This window comes from Drosophila biarmipes, unplaced genomic scaffold (assembly GCF_025231255.1).
Source record: "Drosophila biarmipes strain raj3 unplaced genomic scaffold, RU_DBia_V1.1 ptg000073l, whole genome shotgun sequence".
Classification (NCBI taxonomy): Eukaryota; Metazoa; Arthropoda; class Insecta; order Diptera; family Drosophilidae; genus Drosophila; species Drosophila biarmipes.
In genome coordinates this window covers 28,093-50,213 of record NW_026114561.1, presented here as the reverse complement: position 1 = coordinate 50,213, position 22,121 = coordinate 28,093, and the positions used below count along the sequence as shown (strand labels likewise).

The 22,121-nt window shown below is 38.1% G+C and overlaps 2 non-coding genes and 1 pseudogene across 2 annotated transcripts; all 3 read left to right on the top strand.

The window, feature by feature from the left end:
- The first annotated feature begins 4,794 nt into the window (after positions 1–4,794).
- Positions 4,795–6,789, top strand: LOC127012411 (small subunit ribosomal RNA). Its single transcript, XR_007765905.1, has one exon. It is a non-coding gene; the product is annotated as a small subunit ribosomal RNA (ribosomal RNA).
- Positions 6,790–7,992: 1,203 nt separating this feature from the next.
- Positions 7,993–8,171, top strand: LOC127012417 (5.8S ribosomal RNA). Its single transcript, XR_007765909.1, has one exon. It is a non-coding gene; the product is annotated as a 5.8S ribosomal RNA (ribosomal RNA).
- Positions 8,172–8,573: 402 nt separating this feature from the next.
- LOC127012414 (large subunit ribosomal RNA) lies at positions 8,574–18,016 on the top strand (annotated as a pseudogene).
- The last annotated feature ends 4,105 nt before the right edge of the window (positions 18,017–22,121 follow it).

The following is a 22,121-nucleotide window of genomic DNA, read 5'->3' as shown; positions in this document are numbered from 1 at the left end:
GAAGATTGGCAAACATATAATATAAAAATATTCCTAAGGTCTAGAATCTTAAGCAATAGACCAATTCAACTAAGAGTTGACATATAAAAATATGTTCCTTTTAATGTTAGCAAAATTTTATCGTCACATACTGTTAGTGACGCGAACGTTTTTTTCTCCATGTTTATATGAATGTTTATTCAAAGGTAGAAAGGCAGGATCGTTATTTTATAAGTGAAGCGATAAAAAAATATTATGCAATAGGACATCTATTTATAAATATTTTTAAGTCTTAGAAATTCAAGTAAAGAGATTCAAGAAATTCATTCAACTTAGAGCGCACATATAATTAAAACTATTCCTGAGGTTTAGAAACCAAATTAAATAAAGAGGACATATAAACGTATGTGGTATTTTGATGGTAGTAAAAATGTATCGCGATATTATTAGTGACGCGACCAATTTTTATACTCTTTGCTCCATGTGCAAATATATCTAGTGTTTAGATAGTCAATTAAAAATGACAATTTTAACTAAAAGACTTAAAAAAGTGTTTGTCAAACTTATAATTTTGTCAATACTATATAAAACGCCAATCATATCCTTATAAAAGTAAATACGGTATATGGTTATAAATACAAAACCATATATAAATAAAAAAATGAAATCGTATGTATATGGCTTATAGGTATAATACCTATAAGGCATAATAATGTATAATATTAGCAAATATACATATAAAAGTGCATAAATTGTATAGATATGGCATAAAGAAGGCATTTATGAGAATAGCTAGTAGAATTTGCCCATACACTACTAGCGAAATGAGATATTTATACCTAGTGAGGGCGGCACTAGTACTATAAATTGTGGCAAAATAAATCTTATGCAAATGCATAGGATTTTGTCAATACCGTACAAAAAACTAAGTAAAACGTATGGATATTGAAAAATAAATGGATTATATTCATAAAATACGAATATTTCTTGCATTCTCTTGTTATACGAGAGAATATCATACGGAGCGGGCAGCCCCTAGTATAGTAAGCAGTCGAATGGGAGACAGCGTGTCCAAAAACACCTATAGGGAGGTGGTCGTTGGCGGACCTCTCCTCGTATTGGTCAAACTTATGATTTTGTCAATACTATATAAAACGCCAATCATATCCATATAAAAGTGAATACAGTATATGGATATGAATAAAAAACCATACATAAATAAAAAAAAATATGTATAAAAAATTATACATATATTTATATTAAGCAATCGTATGGATGTGGCTTATAGGTATAATACCTATAAGGCATAATAATGTATAATATAGCAAATATACATATAAAAGTGCATGAATTGTATAGATATGGCATATAAGTGACATATTTATGAGAATAGCTAGTAGAATTTGCCCATACACTACTAGCGAAATGAGATATTTATACCTAGTGAGGGCGGCACTAGTACTATAAATTGTGGCAAAATAAATCTTATGCAAATGCATAGGATTTTGTCAATACCGTACAAAAAACTAAGTAAAACGTATGGATATTGAAAAATAAATGGATTATATTCATAAAATACGAATATTTCTTGCATTCTCTTGTTATATGAGAGAATATCATACGGAGCGGGTAGCCCCTAGTATAGTAAGCAGTCGAATGGGAGACAGCGTGTCCAAAAACACCTATAGGGAGGTGGTCGTTGGCGGACCTCTCCTCGTATTGGTCAAACTTATGATTTTGTCAATACTATATAAAACGCCAATCATATCCATATAAAAGTGAATACAGTATATGGATATGAATAAAAAACCATACATAAATAAAAAAAAATATGTATAAAAAATTATACATATATTTATATTAAGCAATCGTATGGATGTGGCTTATAGGTATAATACCTATAAGGCATAATAATGTATAATATAGCAAATATACATATAAAAGTGCATGAATTGTATAGATATGGCATATAAGTGACATATTTATGAGAATAGCTAGTAGAATTTGCCCATACACTACTAGCGAAATGAGATATTTATACCTAGTGAGGGCGGCACTAGTACTATAAATTGTGGCAAAATAAATCTTATGCAAATGCATAGGATTTTGTCAATACCGTACAAAAAACTAAGTAAAACGTATGGATATTGAAAAATAAATGGATTATATTCATAAAATACGAATATTTCTTGCATTCTCTTGTTATATGAGAGAATATCATACGGAGCGGGTAGCCCCTAGTATAGTAAGCAGTCGAATGGGAGACAGCGTGTCCAAAAACACCTATAGGGAGGTGGTCGTTGGCGGACCTCTCCTCGTATTGGTCAAACTTATGATTTTGTCAATACTATATAAAACGCCAATCATATCCATATAAAATTGAATACAGTATATGGATATGAATAAAAAACCATACAAAAATAAAAAAAAAATATGTATAAAAAATTATACATATATTTATATTAAGCAATCGTATGGATGTGGCTTATAGGTATAATACCTATAAGGCATAATAATGTATAATATAGCAAATATACATATAAAAGTGCATGAATTGTATAGATATGGCATATAAGTGACATATTTATGAGAATAGCTAGTAGAATTTCCCCATACACTACTAGCGAAATGAGATATTTATACCTAGTGAGGGCGGCACTAGTACTATAAATTGTGGCAAAATAAATATTATGCAAATGCATAGGATTTTGTCAATACCGTACAAAAAACTAAGTAAAACGTATGGATATTGAAAAATAAATGGATTATATTCATAAAATACGAATATTTCTTGCATTCTCTTGTTATATGAGAGAATATCATACGGAGCGGGTAGCCCCTAGTATAGTAAGCAGTCGAATGGGAGACAGCGTGTCCAAAAACACCTATAGGGAGGTGGTCGTTGGCGGACCTCTCCTCGTATTGGTCAAACTTATGATTTTGTCAATACTATATAAAACGCCAATCATATCCATATAAAAGTGAATACAGTATATGGATATGAATAAAAAACCATACATAAATAAAAAAAAAATATGTATAAAAAATTATACATATATTTATATTAAGCAATCGTATGGATGTGGCTTATAGGTATAATACCTATAAGGCATAATAATGTATAATATAGCAAATATACATATAAAAGTGCATGAATTGTATAGATATGGCATATAAGTGACATATTTATGAGAATAGCTAGTAGAATTTGCCCATACACTACTAGCGAAATGAGATATTTATACCTAGTGAGGGCGGCACTAGTACTATAAATTGTGGCAAAATAAATCTTATGCAAATGCATAGGATTTTGTCAATACCATACATAAACCGTATGGATATTGAGAAGTTAATAGATTACATCTATAATATGAGAAGTATTTTAGTATTCTTATTAAATAAGAGAATACTATAAGGGTGAGTGGCAAAGAGAATTGAATATACCCGAATGGGAGACAGCGTGTCCAAAAACTACTATAGGTGGTGTGGCAAATATGAGGAAGGCAATATATCCATATAATGAAAATAAAAGTGCGTTTTCTTATTATATAAGAGAACACTATATGGGTGAGTGGCAAAGTAAATTGAATATACCCGAATGGGAGACAGCGTGTCCAAAAACTACTATAGGTGGTGTGGCAAATATGAGGAAGGCAATATATCCATATAATGAAAATAAAAGTGCGTTTTCTTATTATATAAGAGAACACTATATGGGTGAGTGGCAAAGTAAATTGAATATACCCGAATGGGAGACAGCGTGTCCAAAAACTACTATAGGTGGTGTGGCAAATATGAGGAAGGCAATATATCCATATAATGAATATAAAAGTGCGTTGTCTTATTATATAAGAGAACACTATATGGGTGAGTGGCAAAGTAAATTGAATATACCCGAATGGGAGACAGCGTGTCCAAAAACTACTATAGGATGGTCAATGGGCCGGCCGTCTGCTATTGACATATGTCAGTAGAGAAGATATTATCCGTCAAATTTGTTTCTTTATTCATTTATTTGAATACGAGACTTGGCTCCGCGGTTAATATTTTAAGCCCAAAGATAATAACGTTGAAACAAAGGCCAAGTTTCTATTGTACATAGAATAACAAATTGTTTCCGAATTTTATCGTTAATTTTAGGAGGTAGGCTAACATGATTTATATTATATGTGTATTATTAAATAATAATAGTACATAAAAGTCTACCAAAGAAATATAAAAATGTAATTATGAATACATTTTCAATATTAATATCAACTTATATTGTTGATAATAAAAAATAGCTATTAAGAGAGTTATTTAAGAAATTATATAATATATAATAAAGAGTATATATATAAATAATATATAAGTATATATTATTTAAGAAATAAATATAGTAGTAATAATTATATATATACACTCGGTTCTATTTTATATATTACCAGAGACTTATATGGATATATATAGATAAATTTTAAATTTATCGTCAAAATACAAATGATTAACTCAATATCTTATATTGGTTAAACAAAAATTGTACATGTGTGGATACAATATATTATGTATGTCGAACAAAAATGATATTTTAGAATGAAATGTGCATATATAAAGAAAATATATGAAAAATAAATATTGTGTTTATAAAGAATATGATTCTTTTTGACATCAATAAAAACTTGTTATTATTAGTGGCGAAACAAGTATAAATTGGAAAACAAACGTATACGAATGCTATATAAAAATGGCCGTATTCGATAGAAATAAAATCTATAACAACATATATATTGCTAATTTCTATTCAAAAAATATGAATGAAATATGAATAAAAACATTATTCTGGTTGATCCTGCCAGTAGTTATATGCTTGTCTCAAAGATTAAGCCATGCATGTCTAAGTACACACGAATTAAAAGTGAAACCGCAAAAGGCTCATTATATCAGTTATGGTTCCTTAGATCGTTAACAGTTACTTGGATAACTGTGGTAATTCTAGAGCTAATACATGCAATTAAAACATGAACCTTATGGAACATGTGCTTTTATTAGGCTAAAACCAAGCGATCGCAAGATCGTTATATTGGTTGAACTCTAGATAACATGCAGATCGTATGGTCTTGTACCGACGACAGATCTTTCAAATGTCTGCCCTATCAACTTTTGATGGTAGTATCTAGGACTACCATGGTTGCAACGGGTAACGGGGAATCAGGGTTCGATTCCGGAGAGGGAGCCTGAGAAACGGCTACCACATCTAAGGAAGGCAGCAGGCGCGTAAATTACCCACTCCCAGCTCGGGGAGGTAGTGACGAAAAATAACAATACAGGACTCATATCCGAGGCCCTGTAATTGGAATGAGTACACTTTAAATCCTTTAACAAGGACCAATTGGAGGGCAAGTCTGGTGCCAGCAGCCGCGGTAATTCCAGCTCCAATAGCGTATATTAAAGTTGTTGCGGTTAAAACGTTCGTAGTTGAACTTGTGCTTCATACGGGTAGTACAACTTACAATTGTGGTTAGTACTATACCTTTATGTATGTAAGCGTATTACCGGTGGAGTTCTTACATGTGCTTAGATACTTGTATTTTTTCATATGTTCCTCCTATTTAAAAACCTGCATTAGTGCTCTTAAACGAGTGTTATTGTGGGCCGGTACAATTACTTTGAACAAATTAGAGTGCTTAAAGCAGGCTTCAAATGCCTGAATATTCTGTGCATGGGATAATGAAATAAGACCTCTGTTCTGCTTTCATTGGTTTTCAGATCAAGAGGTAATGATTAATAGAAGCAGTTTGGGGGCATTAGTATTACGACGCGAGAGGTGAAATTCTTGGACCGTCGTAAGACTAACTTAAGCGAAAGCATTTGCCAAAGATGTTTTCATTAATCAAGAACGAAAGTTAGAGGTTCGAAGGCGATCAGATACCGCCCTAGTTCTAACCATAAACGATGCCAGCTAGCAATTGGGTGTAGCTACTTTTATGGCTCTCTCAGTCGCTTCCCGGGAAACCAAAGCTTTTGGGCTCCGGGGGAAGTATGGTTGCAAAGCTGAAACTTAAAGGAATTGACGGAAGGGCACCACCAGGAGTGGAGCCTGCGGCTTAATTTGACTCAACACGGGAAAACTTACCAGGTCCGAACATAAGTGTGTAAGACAGATTGATAGCTCTTTCTCGAATCTATGGGTGGTGGTGCATGGCCGTTCTTAGTTCGTGGAGTGATTTGTCTGGTTAATTCCGATAACGAACGAGACTCAAATATATTAAATAGATATCTTCAGGATTATGGTGTTGAAGCTTATATAGCCTTCATTCATGGTGGCAGTAAAATGTTTATTGTGTTTGAATGTGTTTATATAAGTGGAGCCGTACCTGTTGGTTTGTCCCATTATAAGGACACTAGCTTCTTAAATGGACAAATTGCGTCTAGCAATAATGAGATTGAGCAATAACAGGTCTGTGATGCCCTTAGATGTCCTGGGCTGCACGCGCGCTACAATGAAAGTATCAACGTGTATTTCCTAGACCGAGAGGTCCGGGTAAACCGCTGAACCACTTTCATGCTTGGGATTGTGAACTGAAACTGTTCACATGAACTTGGAATTCCCAGTAAGTGTGAGTCATTAACTCGCATTGATTACGTCCCTGCCCTTTGTACACACCGCCCGTCGCTACTACCGATTGAATTATTTAGTGAGGTCTCCGGACGTGATCACTGTGACGCCTTGCGTGTTACGGTTGTTTCGCAAAAGTTGACCGAACTTGATTATTTAGAGGAAGTAAAAGTCGTAACAAGGTTTCCGTAGGTGAACCTGCGGAAGGATCATTAATGTTTTAATATCCTTACCGTTAATAAAATATTTGTTTATATTATAATAAATACATTATAGTATTACAAATAAAATATGAATTGCCAAAATGTATATGAGATCTATTATAGATCAAATGAAATTTCGAACAAGCAAATCGAAATAATGCAAATATTAAAATTATATATTGTATTTAATACATATGAGAGAAATTAATAAGCAGCCAAAGCAAACAAATAAAAATTCGAACAAGCAAATCGAATTATTAAAATAATAATATTAAATTATTATTGTATATCCTTACCGTTAATAAAATATTTGTTTATATTATAATAAATACATTATAATAATACAAATAAAATATGAATTGCCAAAATGTATATGAGATCTAATATAGATCAAATAAAATTTCGAACAAGCAAATCGAAATAATGCAAATATTAAAATTATATATTGTATTTAATACATATGAGAGAAATAATAAGCAGCCAAAGCAAACAAATAAAAATTCGAACAAGCAAATCGAATTATTAAAATAATAATATTAAATTATTATTGTATATCCTTACCGTTAATAAAATATTTGTTTATATTATAATAAATACATTATAGTAATACAAATAAAATATGAATTGCCAAAATGTATATGATCTAATATAGATCAAATGAAATTTCGAACAAGCAAATCGAAATAATGCAAATATTAAAATTATATATTGTATTTAATACATATGAGAGAAATAATAAGCAGCCAAAACAAACAAATAAAAATTCGAACAAGCAAATCGAATTATTAAAATAATAATATTAAATTATTATTGTATATAAACACAATTAAAATACTGTGTGTATATGGACCATAATATACACGCGTTGCGATATGTATTGTTCATCTCAGTTATGCGCATACATTGGATAATGCAACAACCTAAAATGTACAATGTTGTACCTGGTTTTATACAGGTTAATGTTTTATATAAATTTCAATTTATATCGCTAAAAAAGTATTAATATATATATATATATATTTATTTACAATAAATGCAATTTAAAAAGAAATACTTTGATATATATTGGTTATATAAAACTAAGACATTTCGCAGCATTCGTTTTAGGTATAAAAATAAATTTATTGAAGGAATTGATATATGCCAGTAAAATGGTGTATTTTTAATTTCTTTCAATAAAAACATATTTGACAAAATTAAGAAACCAATTTATAAAACTCTAAGCGGTGGATCACTCGGCTCATGGGTCGATGAAGAACGCAGCAAACTGTGCGTCATCGTGTGAACTGCAGGACACATGAACATCGACATTTTGAACGCATATCGCAGTCCATGCTGTTATGTACTTTAATTAATTTTATAGTGCTGCTTGGACTACATATGGTTGAGGGTTGTAAGACTATGCTAATTAAGTTGCTTATACAAATTTTATAATGAAATTTTATAAGCATATGGTATATTATTGGATAATAATAATTTAATTATTTTATTCATAATATTAAAAAATATATGAAAAACATTATCTCACATTAGTAAATAATTTGAATGTGAAAAACGAAGAGAAATATTTTCTTTTTCAATCAAATGATACTGAGAAATGTCTAGCATAAAAATTTATCTAGAATTGTCTCTTATTAATGATTAGAAAATAGAAAACCGTTGACAATATTATTGTTCTTCGTTGATTCGTTAAATCAAACAAATGCCATTTATATACAGATATTATTAATATAACGAATTTAATAAAATGTTTTATCATTATATATAAAGAATTAATTGCATATAAAAGTTATACACAACCTCAACTCATATGGGACTACCCCCTGAATTTAAGCATATTAATTAGGGGAGGAAAAGAAACTAACAAGGATTTTCTTAGTAGCGGCGAGCGAAAAGAAATCAGTTCAGCACTAAGTCACTTTGTCTATATGGCAAATGTGAGATGCAGTGTATGGAGCGTCAATATTCTAGTATGAGAAATTAACGATTTAAGTCCTTCTTAAATGAGGCCATTTACCCATAGAGGGTGCCAGGCCCGTATAACGTTAATGATTACTAGATGATGTTTCCAAAGAGTCGTGTTGCTTGATAGTGCAGCACTAAGTGGGTGGTAAACTCCATCTAAAACTAAATATAACCATGAGACCGATAGTAAACAAGTACCGTGAGGGAAAGTTGAAAAGAACTCTGAATAGAGAGTTAAACAGTACGTGAAACTGCTTAGAGGTTAAGCCCGATGAACCTGAATATCCGTTATGGAAAATTCATCATTAGAATTGTAATATTTAAACAATATTATGATAATAGTGTGCATTTTTTCCATATAAGGACATTGTAATCTATTAGCATACCAAATTTATCATAAAATATAACTTATAGTTTATTCAAATTAATTTGCTTGCATTTTAACACAGAATAAATGTTATTAATTTGATAAAGTGCTGATAGATTTATATGAATACAGTGCGTTAATTTTTCGGAATTATATAATGGCATAATTATCATTGATTTTTGTGTTTATTATATGCACTTGTAGGATTAACAATGCGAAAGATTCAGGATACCTTCGGGACCCGTCTTGAAACACGGACCAAGGAGTCTAACATATGTGCAAGTTATTGGGATATAAACCTAATAGCGTAATTAACTTGACTAATAATGGGATTAGTTTTTTAACTATTTATAGCTAATTAACACAATCCCGGGGCGTTCTATATAGTTATGTATAATGATATTTATATTATTTATGCCTCTAACTGGAACGTACCTTGAGCATATATGCTGTGACCCGAAAGATGGTGAACTATACTTGATCAGGTTGAAGTCAGGGGAAACCCTGATGGAAGACCGAAACAGTTCTGACGTGCAAATCGATTGTCAGAATTGAGTATAGGGGCGAAAGACCAATCGAACCATCTAGTAGCTGGTTCCTTCCGAAGTTTCCCTCAGGATAGCTGGTGCATTTTAATATTATATAAAATAATCTTATCTGGTAAAGCGAATGATTAGAGGCCTTAGGGTCGAAACGATCTTAACCTATTCTCAAACTTTAAATGGGTAAGAACCTTAACTTTCTTGATATGAAGTTCAAGGTTATGATATAATGTGCCCAGTGGGCCACTTTTGGTAAGCAGAACTGGCGCTGTGGGATGAACCAAACGTAATGTTACGGTGCCCAAATTAACAACTCATGCAGATACCATGAAAGGCGTTGGTTGCTTAAAACAGCAGGACGGTGATCATGGAAGTCGAAATCCGCTAAGGAGTGTGTAACAACTCACCTGCCGAAGCAACTAGCCCTTAAAATGGATGGCGCTTAAGTTGTATACCTATACATTACCGCTAAAGTAGATGATTTATATTACTTGTAATATAAATTTTGAAACTTTAGTGAGTAGGAAGGTACAATGGTATGCGTAGAAGTGTTTGGCGTAAGCCTGCATGGAGCTGCCATTGGTACAGATCTTGGTGGTAGTAGCAAATAATCGAATGAGACCTTGGAGGACTGAAGTGGAGAAGGGTTTCGTGTGAACAGTGGTTGATCACGAGTTAGTCGGTCCTAAGTTCAAGGCGAAAGCCGAAAATTTTCAAGTAAAATACAAATGCCAAACAAATATATATATTATATAAAATCTAGCTAAATTAATATACTTGAATAATTTTGAACGAAAGGGAATACGGTTCCAATTCCGTAACCTGTTGAGTATCCGTTTGTTATTAAATATGGGCCTCGTGCTCATCCTGGCAACAGGAACGACCATAAAGAAGCCGTCGAGAGATATCGGAAGAGTTTTCTTTTCTGTTTTATAGCCGTACTACCATGGAAGTCTTTCGCAGAGAGATATGGTAGATGGGCTAGAAGAGCATGACATATACTGTTGTGTCGATATTTTCTCCTCGGACCTTGAAAATTTATGGTGGGGACACGCAAACTTCTCAACAGGCCGTACCAATATCCGCAGCTGGTCTCCAAGGTGAAGAGTCTCTAGTCGATAGAATAATGTAGGTAAGGGAAGTCGGCAAATTAGATCCGTAACTTCGGGATAAGGATTGGCTCTGAAGATTGAGATAGTCGGGCTTGATTGGGAAACAATAACATGGTTTATGTGCTCGTTCTGGGTAAATAGAGTTTCTAGCATTTATGTTAGTTACTTGTTCCCCGGATAGTTTAGTTACGTAGCCAATTGTGGAACTTTCTTGCTAAAATTTTTAAGAATACTAATTGGGTTAAACCAATTAGTTCTTATTAATTATAACGATTATCAATTAACAATCAATTCAGAACTGGCACGGACTTGGGGAATCCGACTGTCTAATTAAAACAAAGCATTGTGATGGCCCTAGCGGGTGTTGACACAATGTGATTTCTGCCCAGTGCTCTGAATGTCAAAGTGAAGAAATTCAAGTAAGCGCGGGTCAACGGCGGGAGTAACTATGACTCTCTTAAGGTAGCCAAATGCCTCGTCATCTAATTAGTGACGCGCATGAATGGATTAACGAGATTCCTACTGTCCCTATCTACTCGTCGGTGTTAGATTGCTCGTGCGAACAGACGTGTTTTCCGTACGCTCCGCGAGTGTAGCCAATATTGACTGATAGAGACCAGATACGAAGCTAGAAACAGCACGAAAATTCGTGTTTTGTGCCTGCGAACCCAGTGCGCGTGTTTTCCCTGTGTAAAAGTGGTGAAACCGGGTGAAATTGGGTTTTTCCCATTGGAAATTTTCCATTGCGCCACGTGTGTCACGAGAGAGGCGCTCTCTTGAGAGAGGCGTTAGGCTTATTTAGGCACATTTTGCCTAAAACAGCTGTGCGGTTTGTGTCATCGCTAAACTTTTATCAGCTGATCAGCTGATAGAGCTTTCCGACCAGCTGATAATAAAGGGGTAAGTCCTTGGTGGAAAAGCTTTTGGGTTGGAACTGCCGATAACCGGCGGATGGCGCCACCCAAAATGGATGTTGGAGATTCTGGCAGTGAGAGTGCTAGTAGTAGGGGAAGCAGTGGGGGCAGAGGACGACCCAGAGGTAAGCGCAATAAAGCGCCGCTGAGGGACGCCTCTAGGTGCAAGTTGATGGCACTGGATGCAACTGCCGCTGACACTGCGACAGCCCCTGCCGCTGCCGCTGCCGCTGCCGCTGCCCCTGCTGCTGCCGCTGCCGCTGCCCCTGTCGCTGCCCTTGCCGCAGCCCCTGCCGCTCCCGCAGCCCCCGCCGCTGCTGCATCCTCTGCTGAACACGAGAAGACCTTCGTTGCACCAGCCAGTCCTCTAAAATCCTTCTCGGATAGGGAGTGGAGAGGTAATGGTGCCGTCGCTGCCGAGATGGGGGACATCCGATCGGAGATCGGTAGGATGTTCATGGTCTCCTATGCCAACCCGGCCACAAATGTGAAGGTGCAGTCCGTAGCCAACCGCTACGAGGAGGTTGTTGCAGCCCTCCTTATACGGATTGGAGTGCTTGAGGACCGCCTTAAGAAGCAGGCACCGGTTGCCTCGGCCGTCTCATACGCAGCCGCCGCTGCTAGAGGCGCGCACCTTATCGCCTCACCTGCTGCCCCTGTCGCCCCCTATGCCCCTGTAGCCGCACCGCGGAAAATCCGGGAGACCTGGTCGGCAGTCGTTGCATGTGATGATCCGGCCTTATCAGGGAGGCAAATTGCGGACAAGGTCCGCAAAGAGGTAGCGCCTGCTTTGGGCGTCAGAGTGCATGAGGTGCGAGAGTTGAAGCGGGGCGGCGCGATTATTCGCACGCCATCGCAGGCGGAGATGTCGAAAATCGTTGCCTCCGCAAAATTCGCTGAGGTGGGCCTTAAGGTGTCCAAAAACACTGCCGCAAAACCCAGGGTGACGGTACAGGATGTGGACACCACTGTGACGCCGGATGAGTTCATGATGGAGTTAAAAGAGAAAAACTTCGAGGAGATGTCGCTGAAGGAGTTCCAGAAGGCGGTAGTCCTGGCGACCAAGCCCTGGTCAGCAGCTAACAGCGCCACTATAAACGTGACGCTGGAAGTAGATGATCAGGCGTTGGCCGTTCTCGAAAGCGGGAGGGTGTATATCAAGTGGTTCTCTTACCGCTGCCGCTCTCAAGTGCGCACCTATGCGTGCCACCGATGCCTTGGTTTTGACCACAAAGTCAGCGAGTGTCGGTACGCTAGAGAAAACCAGGTCTGCCGCCAGTGCGGACAGAACGACCACGTCGCGGCGAAGTGCAAAAATGCGGTGGACTGCCGTAACTGCCGCCATAAAGGGCTACCCTCGGGGCACTATATGCTCTCGGGTGGATGCCCGATATATAGCGCTGTGCTAGCCAGGGTGCAAGCTAGACATTAACATGTTCAGCTTCATCCAAGCGAATTGTGGTCGAGGCCGTTGCGCTGTCATCGAGATTGCAAAGCGGATGAGAGATGCTGGCCACCTGTTCGCACTCATTCAGGAGCCCTATGTGGACGCAGGCAAGCGTCTCACTGGACTCCCTGGAGGCATGAGAATCTTCGCTGACAAAAGGAAGAAAGCTGCCATCATCGTGGACGACCCGTCTGCCATCTGCATGCCCATCGAGACATTGACGACGGATTATGGAGTGTGCGTGAGTGTCACAGGAAAATACGGCACCATTTTTCTGTCCTCCGTATACTGCCAGTACTCAGCTGCCCTGCAGCCCTACACTGACTACCTGGATACGGTTCTGCTGCTAGCCAGCAGGACACCGACAATCCTCGGACTTGATGCGAATGCGGTTTCCCCGATGTGGTTCAGCAAAACTCCAGCTAACTCTGGAGACCGTCTGAATCGCGAACGGGGACAGCACATGGACGAGTGGATCATCGCAAGCGGTGTCTGTGTGCTTAATACGGCCAGCCAGGTGTTCACGTTCGATAATCACCGCTCCAGAAGTGATATCGACGTGACCTTCACCAACGAAGCAGCGCGTGTGTGGGCAACATACGAATGGAGAGTTGACTTCTGGGAGCTGAGTGACCACAACATCATCACTGTTGAGGTTACTCCAGATCCAAGCAGTACCGTTGAGAGCCTAGCTCCGGTACCGCAATGGAGGCTCTCCAATGCAAGTTGGCGAAGATTCAGAGTAGAACTAAGGGATGTAGCTGAATGTCTCGAGGAACTGGAGGAATCGCCGTTGGATGATCATGTGTCAGCCCTTCGCTCCATCGTACATGAAGTGTGCGACAGGGTAATAGGGCGCAGGATACCTGCAGCAAGGGGAAACGTAATATGGTGGAATCCTGAACTGAGTACCAAGCGCCAAGAGGTCAGGAGACTGAGGCGCAGGCTGCAGGCAGCTCGTCGGAGTGGCACCGGCGATGTTGAGCGACTTGCCGCTGGATTAAGGCTTGCCTCAGGCCAGTATAAGAAGCTTATCCTGATGACAAAGGAACAAAACTGGCGGGACTTCGTGGGACGGCACAAGGATGATCCATGGGGGCACGCCTACCGAATATGCCGAGGCCGGAAAAAGACAACCGATCTTGGATGTCTTAGGTCGAACGGCGCGCTACTTACGACATGGCACGACTGCGCAGATATACTCCTCCGCAACTTCTTCCCTGTTGCGGAATCCACAGTGCGTGAGGGTATAACTCCTGCTGCTCCACCGACCCTCGAAGCCTTCGAGGTGGCAACCAGCGTCGCGAAGCTGAGAAGCCGGCGATCGCCGGGAATGGACGGCATCACGGGTGGGATCGTCAAGGAGGTATGGCGTGCTATCCCTCAGCACCTGACGAAGTTGTACTCTCGATGCCTCTCGGAAGGATATTTTCCTGCCGAGTGGAAACACCCGAGAGTGATACCGCTGGTAAAGGGGCCAGATAAGGACAGGAGCGATCCTGCCTCTTATCGTGGCATATGCCTTTTGCCAGTGTTCGGAAAGGTGCTGGAAGGGATCATGGTGAATCGACTGAAGGATGTGCTACCGGATGGCTGCAGATGGCAATTTGGATTTCGGCCTGGACGCTGCGTTGAGGATGCGTGGATGCACGCTAAAAACACCGTTTCCACCAGCCGCGAGAGGAGGGTGCTGGGAATCTTTGTTGATTTCAAGGGTGCCTTCGACAATGTTGAGTGGAACGCGGTGCTGGATCGGCTTATCGACGTCGGCTGTCGAGAGATAGACTTGTGGAAAAGTTATTTCTCCGGTCGAAGTGCCAGTATCATCAGCAGTTACGAAGCGGCCACAGTGTCGGTTACACGGGGCTGCCCGCAAGGGTCCGTCAGTGGTCCATTTATTTGGAACCTACTGATGGATGTGCTGCTTCAGCGCCTGGAGCCACATTGTGCTCTGAGCGCGTTTGCAGATGACTTGCTACTTTTCGTCGATGGGAATTCCCGTGCCGATCTGGAGCGAAAGGGTGAGCAGTTGATGGACATCGTGGGAGCCTGGGGAGCTGAGGTTGGAGTGAGTGTGTCAACCAGCAAGACGGCAATCATGTTGCTGAAAGGGAATCTTTCAGACACTAGGAGACCGACGGTACGGTTTGCTGGAGCAAGCCTGCCATACGTCACCAAATGCCGGTACCTTGGCATCTTAGTCGGCGAGCGGATGAGCTTTCTCCCGCATATCTCTGCTCTCAGAGATCGGCTGGCTGGAGTTGCCGGAGGGCTAGCACGGGTGCTCCGAGTCGATTGGGGGCTCAGCTCCCGTGCTAAGAGGACGATATACAGCGGACTCATGGTCCCCTGTGCACTCTTCGGTGCCTCGGTCTGGTACAAGGCGGCGAGCAAGGGCAAGTCCTTAAGACTCCTCACCTCGTGCCAGAGGACCATCCTATTAGGATGCCTACCGGTATGCCGCACAGTGTCCACGGTGGCACTGCAGGTGCTTGCTGGTGCTCCTCCAATGGATTTAGATGCTCACAGGATGGCAGTGAAGTTTAAGCTCAGAAAGCACGTTCCCCTGGACGAGAGCGACTGGCTCTATGGACAGGACTTGTCTGTGTTGGACTGGAAATCCAAGATGGCTCTGCTAGACGAATGTCTGCTAAATGAGTGGCAACTCAGATGGGACCAAGCGGCTCACGGTTTTGTGACTCGCCAGTTTTTCCCAGAGGCAGCGTTCGTCTACAAGAGGAAGGACTTTGTCTTCACCTTAAGAGCCGGATTCTTGCTGACAGGACACGGGTCGTTCAACGCTTTCCTCCATGGTAGAACCCTCAGCACCACAACCGCATGCTCATGTGGAGAGGAGAGTGAGGACTGGCTTCACGTACTATGTGAGTGCCGCCTCTATAGCGATTTGCGTGACTTGGATGCCCTTGGCATTGTTCGAGTCCAAGAACGATGGAACGTCGCAGGAGTAGTCGAGACCCCAGAACGGATGCGTCTCCTAGGAGCTTTTGCTGATGCTGCCTTCTCGAGGCGTAGGATGGAAGCGACGAGGGATGAACCGCAGGCGCCGGGACAATAGTCCCAAAACCCCCTTGCCGTGTGGCAACGGCGAAGAATACTGCCACAGCTTGTCATTGCTTGTCGTAGGAGGCGACTAATATGACATGGTTGCCCCATCCGAGCTTGTCGGAGCTGAAGGGGTGAGGCCCACCGAGCCTGAAATTTCGGTGCCACGGGTTGAGTGGTTCTCCAAGGCTACTCATTGAGGTCGGCCCCCTAGTGGGAGTTTCGTGGTGGCTGTGGTTGACACCTATATCGCGGGTAGAGTCCCCGGGCTCGACGTGGATGTTGCGTTAATACAACTCGGGTGCTGCGACCCAAAGAACAGTAGAGATTTTAGATAGATCTCGCCCCTATGCAAGGGGGAGTGCTTGCCCGACAAGCAAGTACTTAAATTGCTACTGGGGTGGTTGCTATGTACATAGCTATAGCTTCTAGTCCAGGGCGTTGGTTTGGCGCTTAACCCAGACCCTTGCATTATATACTCCCTTGTGGGTATATTAGAATGCCGTGGCTGTAATCCCTTCAGTGCGGAACACGTCACGTTAAATAAGTTCGGAGGGATCCGAGACACACCTGTCCCTATCTACTATCTAGCGAAACCACAGCCAAGGGAACGGGCTTGGAATAATTAGCGGGGAAAGAAGACCCTTTTGAGCTTGACTCTAATCTGGCAGTGTAAGGAGACATAAGAGGTGTAGAATAAGTGGGAGATATTAGACCTCGGTTTGGTATCGCCAATGAAATACCACTACTCTTATTGTTTCCTTACTTACTTGATTAAATGGAACGTGTATCATTTCCTAGCCATTATACGGATATATTTATTATATCTTATGGTATTGGGTTTTGATGCAAGCTTCTTGATCAAAGTATCACGAGTTTGTTATATATTCGCAAACAAATTCTTTAATAAAACGGTGCATTTATGTATTTTTGATTTGAAAATTTGGTATAACTCCAATTACTCAGGTATGATCCAATTCAAGGACATTGCCAGGTAGGGAGTTTGACTGGGGCGGTACATCTCTCAAATAATAACGGAGGTGTCCCAAGGCCAGCTCAGTGCGGACAGAAACCACACATAGAGCAAAAGGGCAAATGCTGACTTGATCTCGGTGTTCAGTACACACAGGGACAGCAAAAGCTCGGCCTATCGATCCTTTTGGTTTAAAGAGTTTTTAACAAGAGGTGTCAGAAAAGTTACCATAGGGATAACTGGCTTGTGGCGGCCAAGCGTTCATAGCGACGTCGCTTTTTGATCCTTCGATGTCGGCTCTTCCTATCATTGTGAAGCAAAATTCACCAAGCGTTGGATTGTTCACCCATGCAAGGGAACGTGAGCTGGGTTTAGACCGTCGTGAGACAGGTTAGTTTTACCCTACTAATGACAAAACGTTGTTGCGACAGCATTCCTGCGTAGTACGAGAGGAACCGCAGGTACGGACCAATGGCACAATACTTGTTCGAGCGAACAGTGGTATGACGCTACGTCCGTTGGATTATGCCTGAACGCCTCTAAGGTCGTATCCGTGCTGGACTGCAATGATAAATAAGGGGCAATTTGCATTGTATGGCTTCTAAACCATTTAAAGTTTATAATTTACTTTTTAAACGACAATGGATGTGATGCCAATGTAATTTGTAACATAGTAAATTGGGAGGATCTTTGATCACCTGATGCCGCGCTAGTTACATATAAAAGCATTATTTAATACAATGACAAAGCCTAGAATCAATTGTAAACGACTTTTGTAACAGGCAAGGTGTTGTAAGTGGTTGAGCAGCTGCCATACTGCGATCCACTGAAGCTTATCCTTTGCTTGATGATTCGATAATAAAATTGCATAATTTATTTGTTGTGTTGAACTTCTTATATAAAGTTCAACCAACAATCTATTTGTATGCATTGATTGTTTGCTTGGCTTTGTGGCGAATTTTTAATCCTTTATATATTACATTCCTAAGGTCTAGATTTTCAAGTAAGAGACCAATTTGATTAACATATCAATATAAGTACAACTCGACCATCTAATAATAACAATATGAATCGTCATCTTATTAGTGACGCGAAGATTGGCAAACATATAATATAAAAATATTCCTAAGGTCTAGATTTTCAAGTAAGAGACCAATTTGATTAACATATCAATATAAGTACAACTCGACCATCTAATAATAACAATATGAATCGTCATCTTATTAGTGACGCGAAGATTGGCAAACATATAATATAAAAATATTCCTAAGGTCTAGATTTTCAAGTAAGAGACCAATTTGATTAACATATCAATATAAGTACAACTCGACCATCTAATAATAACAATATGAATCGTCATCTTATTAGTGACGCGAAGATTGGCAAACATATAATATAAAAATATTCCTAAGGTCTAGATTTTCAAGTAAGAGACCAATTTGATTAACATATCAATATAAGTACAACTCGACCATCTAATAATAATATGAATCGTCATCTTATTAGTGACGCGAAGATTGGCAAACATATAATATAAAAATATTCCTAAGGTCTAGATTTTCAAGTAAGAGACCAATTTGATTAACATATCAATATAAGTACAACTCGACCATCTAATAATAATATGAATCGTCATCTTATTAGTGACGCGAAGATTGGCAAACATATAATATAAAAATATTCCTAAGGTCTAGATTTTCAAGTAAGAGACCAATTTGATTAACATATCAATATAAGTACAACTCGACCATCTAATAATAACAATATGAATCGTCATCTTTTTAGTGACGCGAAGATTGGCAAACATATAATATAAAAATATTCCTAAGGTCTAGAATCTTAAGCAATAGACCAATTCAACTAAGAGTTGACATATAAAAATATGTTCCTTTTAATGTTAGCAAAATTTTATCGTCACATACTGTTAGTGACGCGAACGTTTTTTTCTCCATGTTTATATGAATGTTTATTCAAAGGTAGAAAGGCAGGATCGTTATTTTATAAGTGAAGCGATAAAAAAATATTATGCAATAGGACATCTATTTATAAATATTTTTAAGTCTTAGAAATTCAAGTAAAGAGATTCAAGAAATTCATTCAACTTAGAGCGCACATATAATTAAAACTATTCCTGAGGTTTAGAAACCAAATTAAATAAAGAGGACATATAAACGTATGTGGTATTTTGATGGTAGTAAAAATGTATCGCGATATTATTAGTGACGCGACCAATTTTTATACTCTTTGCTCCATGTGCAAATATATCTAGTGTTTAGATAGTCAATTAAAAATGACAATTTTAACTAAAAGACTTAAAAAAGTGTTTGTCAAACTTATAATTTTGTCAATACTATATAAAACGCCAATCATATCCTTATAAAAGTAAATACGGTATATGGTTATAAATACAAAACCATATATAAATAAAAAAATGAAATCGTATGTATATGGCTTATAGGTATAATACCTATAAGGCATAATAATGTATAATATTAGCAAATATACATATAAAAGTGCATAAATTGTATAGATATGGCATAAAGAAGGCATTTATGAGAATAGCTAGTAGAATTTGCCCATACACTACTAGCGAAATGAGATATTTATACCTAGTGAGGGCGGCACTAGTACTATAAATTGTGGCAAAATAAATCTTATGCAAATGCATAGGATTTTGTCAATACCGTACAAAAAACTAAGTAAAACGTATGGATATTGAAAAATAAATGGATTATATTCATAAAATACGAATATTTCTTGCATTCTCTTGTTATACGAGAGAATATCATACGGAGCGGGCAGCCCCTAGTATAGTAAGCAGTCGAATGGGAGACAGCGTGTCCAAAAACACCTATAGGGAGGTGGTCGTTGGCGGACCTCTCCTCGTATTGGTCAAACTTATGATTTTGTCAATACTATATAAAACGCCAATCATATCCATATAAAAGTGAATACAGTATATGGATATGAATAAAAAACCATACATAAATAAAAAAAAATATGTATAAAAAATTATACATATATTTATATTAAGCAATCGTATGGATGTGGCTTATAGGTATAATACCTATAAGGCATAATAATGTATAATATAGCAAATATACATATAAAAGTGCATGAATTGTATAGATATGGCATATAAGTGACATATTTATGAGAATAGCTAGTAGAATTTGCCCATACACTACTAGCGAAATGAGATATTTATACCTAGTGAGGGCGGCACTAGTACTATAAATTGTGGCAAAATAAATCTTATGCAAATGCATAGGATTTTGTCAATACCGTACAAAAAACTAAGTAAAACGTATGGATATTGAAAAATAAATGGATTATATTCATAAAATACGAATATTTCTTGCATTCTCTTGTTATATGAGAGAATATCATACGGAGCGGGTAGCCCCTAGTATAGTAAGCAGTCGAATGGGAGACAGCGTGTCCAAAAACACCTATAGGGAGGTGGTCGTTGGCGGACCTCTCCTCGTATTGGTCAAACTTATGATTTTGTCAATACTATATAAAACGCCAATCATATCCATATAAAAGTGAATACAGTATATGGATATGAATAAAAAACCATACATAAATAAAAAAAAATATGTATAAAAAATTATACATATATTTATATTAAGCAATCGTATGGATGTGGCTTATAGGTATAATACCTATAAGGCATAATAATGTATAATATAGCAAATATACATATAAAAGTGCATGAATTGTATAGATATGGCATATAAGTGACATATTTATGAGAATAGCTAGTAGAATTTGCCCATACACTACTAGCGAAATGAGATATTTATACCTAGTGAGGGCGGCACTAGTACTATAAATTGTGGCAAAATAAATCTTATGCAAATGCATAGGATTTTGTCAATACCGTACAAAAAACTAAGTAAAACGTATGGATATTGAAAAATAAATGGATTATATTCATAAAATACGAATATTTCTTGCATTCTCTTGTTATATGAGAGAATATCATACGGAGCGGGTAGCCCCTAGTATAGTAAGCAGTCGAATGGGAGACAGCGTGTCCAAAAACACCTATAGGGAGGTGGTCGTTGGCGGACCTCTCCTCGTATTGGTCAAACTTATGATTTTGTCAATACTATATAAAACGCCAATCATATCCATATAAAATTGAATACAGTATATGGATATGAATAAAAAACCATACAAAAATAAAAAAAAAATATGTATAAAAAATTATACATATATTTATATTAAGCAATCGTATGGATGTGGCTTATAGGTATAATACCTATAAGGCATAATAATGTATAATATAGCAAATATACATATAAAAGTGCATGAATTGTATAGATATGGCATATAAGTGACATATTTATGAGAATAGCTAGTAGAATTTGCCCATACACTACTAGCGAAATGAGATATTTATACCTAGTGAGGGCGGCACTAGTACTATAAATTGTGGCAAAATAAATCTTATGCAAATGCATAGGATTTTGTCAATACCGTACAAAAAACTAAGTAAAACGTATGGATATTGAAAAATAAATGGATTATATTCATAAAATACGAATATTTCTTGCATTCTCTTGTTATATGAGAGAATATCATACGGAGCGGGTAGCCCCTAGTATAGTAAGCAGTCGAATGGGAGACAGCGTGTCCAAAAACACCTATAGGGAGGTGGTCGTTGGCGGACCTCTCCTCGTATTGGTCAAACTTATGATTTTGTCAATACTATATAAAACGCCAATCATATCCATATAAAAGTGAATACAGTATATGGATATGAATAAAAAACCATACATAAATAAAAAAAAAATATGTATAAAAAATTATACATATATTTATATTAAGCAATCGTATGGATGTGGCTTATAGGTATAATACCTATAAGGCATAATAATGTATAATATAGCAAATATACATATAAAAGTGCATGAATTGTATAGATATGGCATATAAGTGACATATTTATG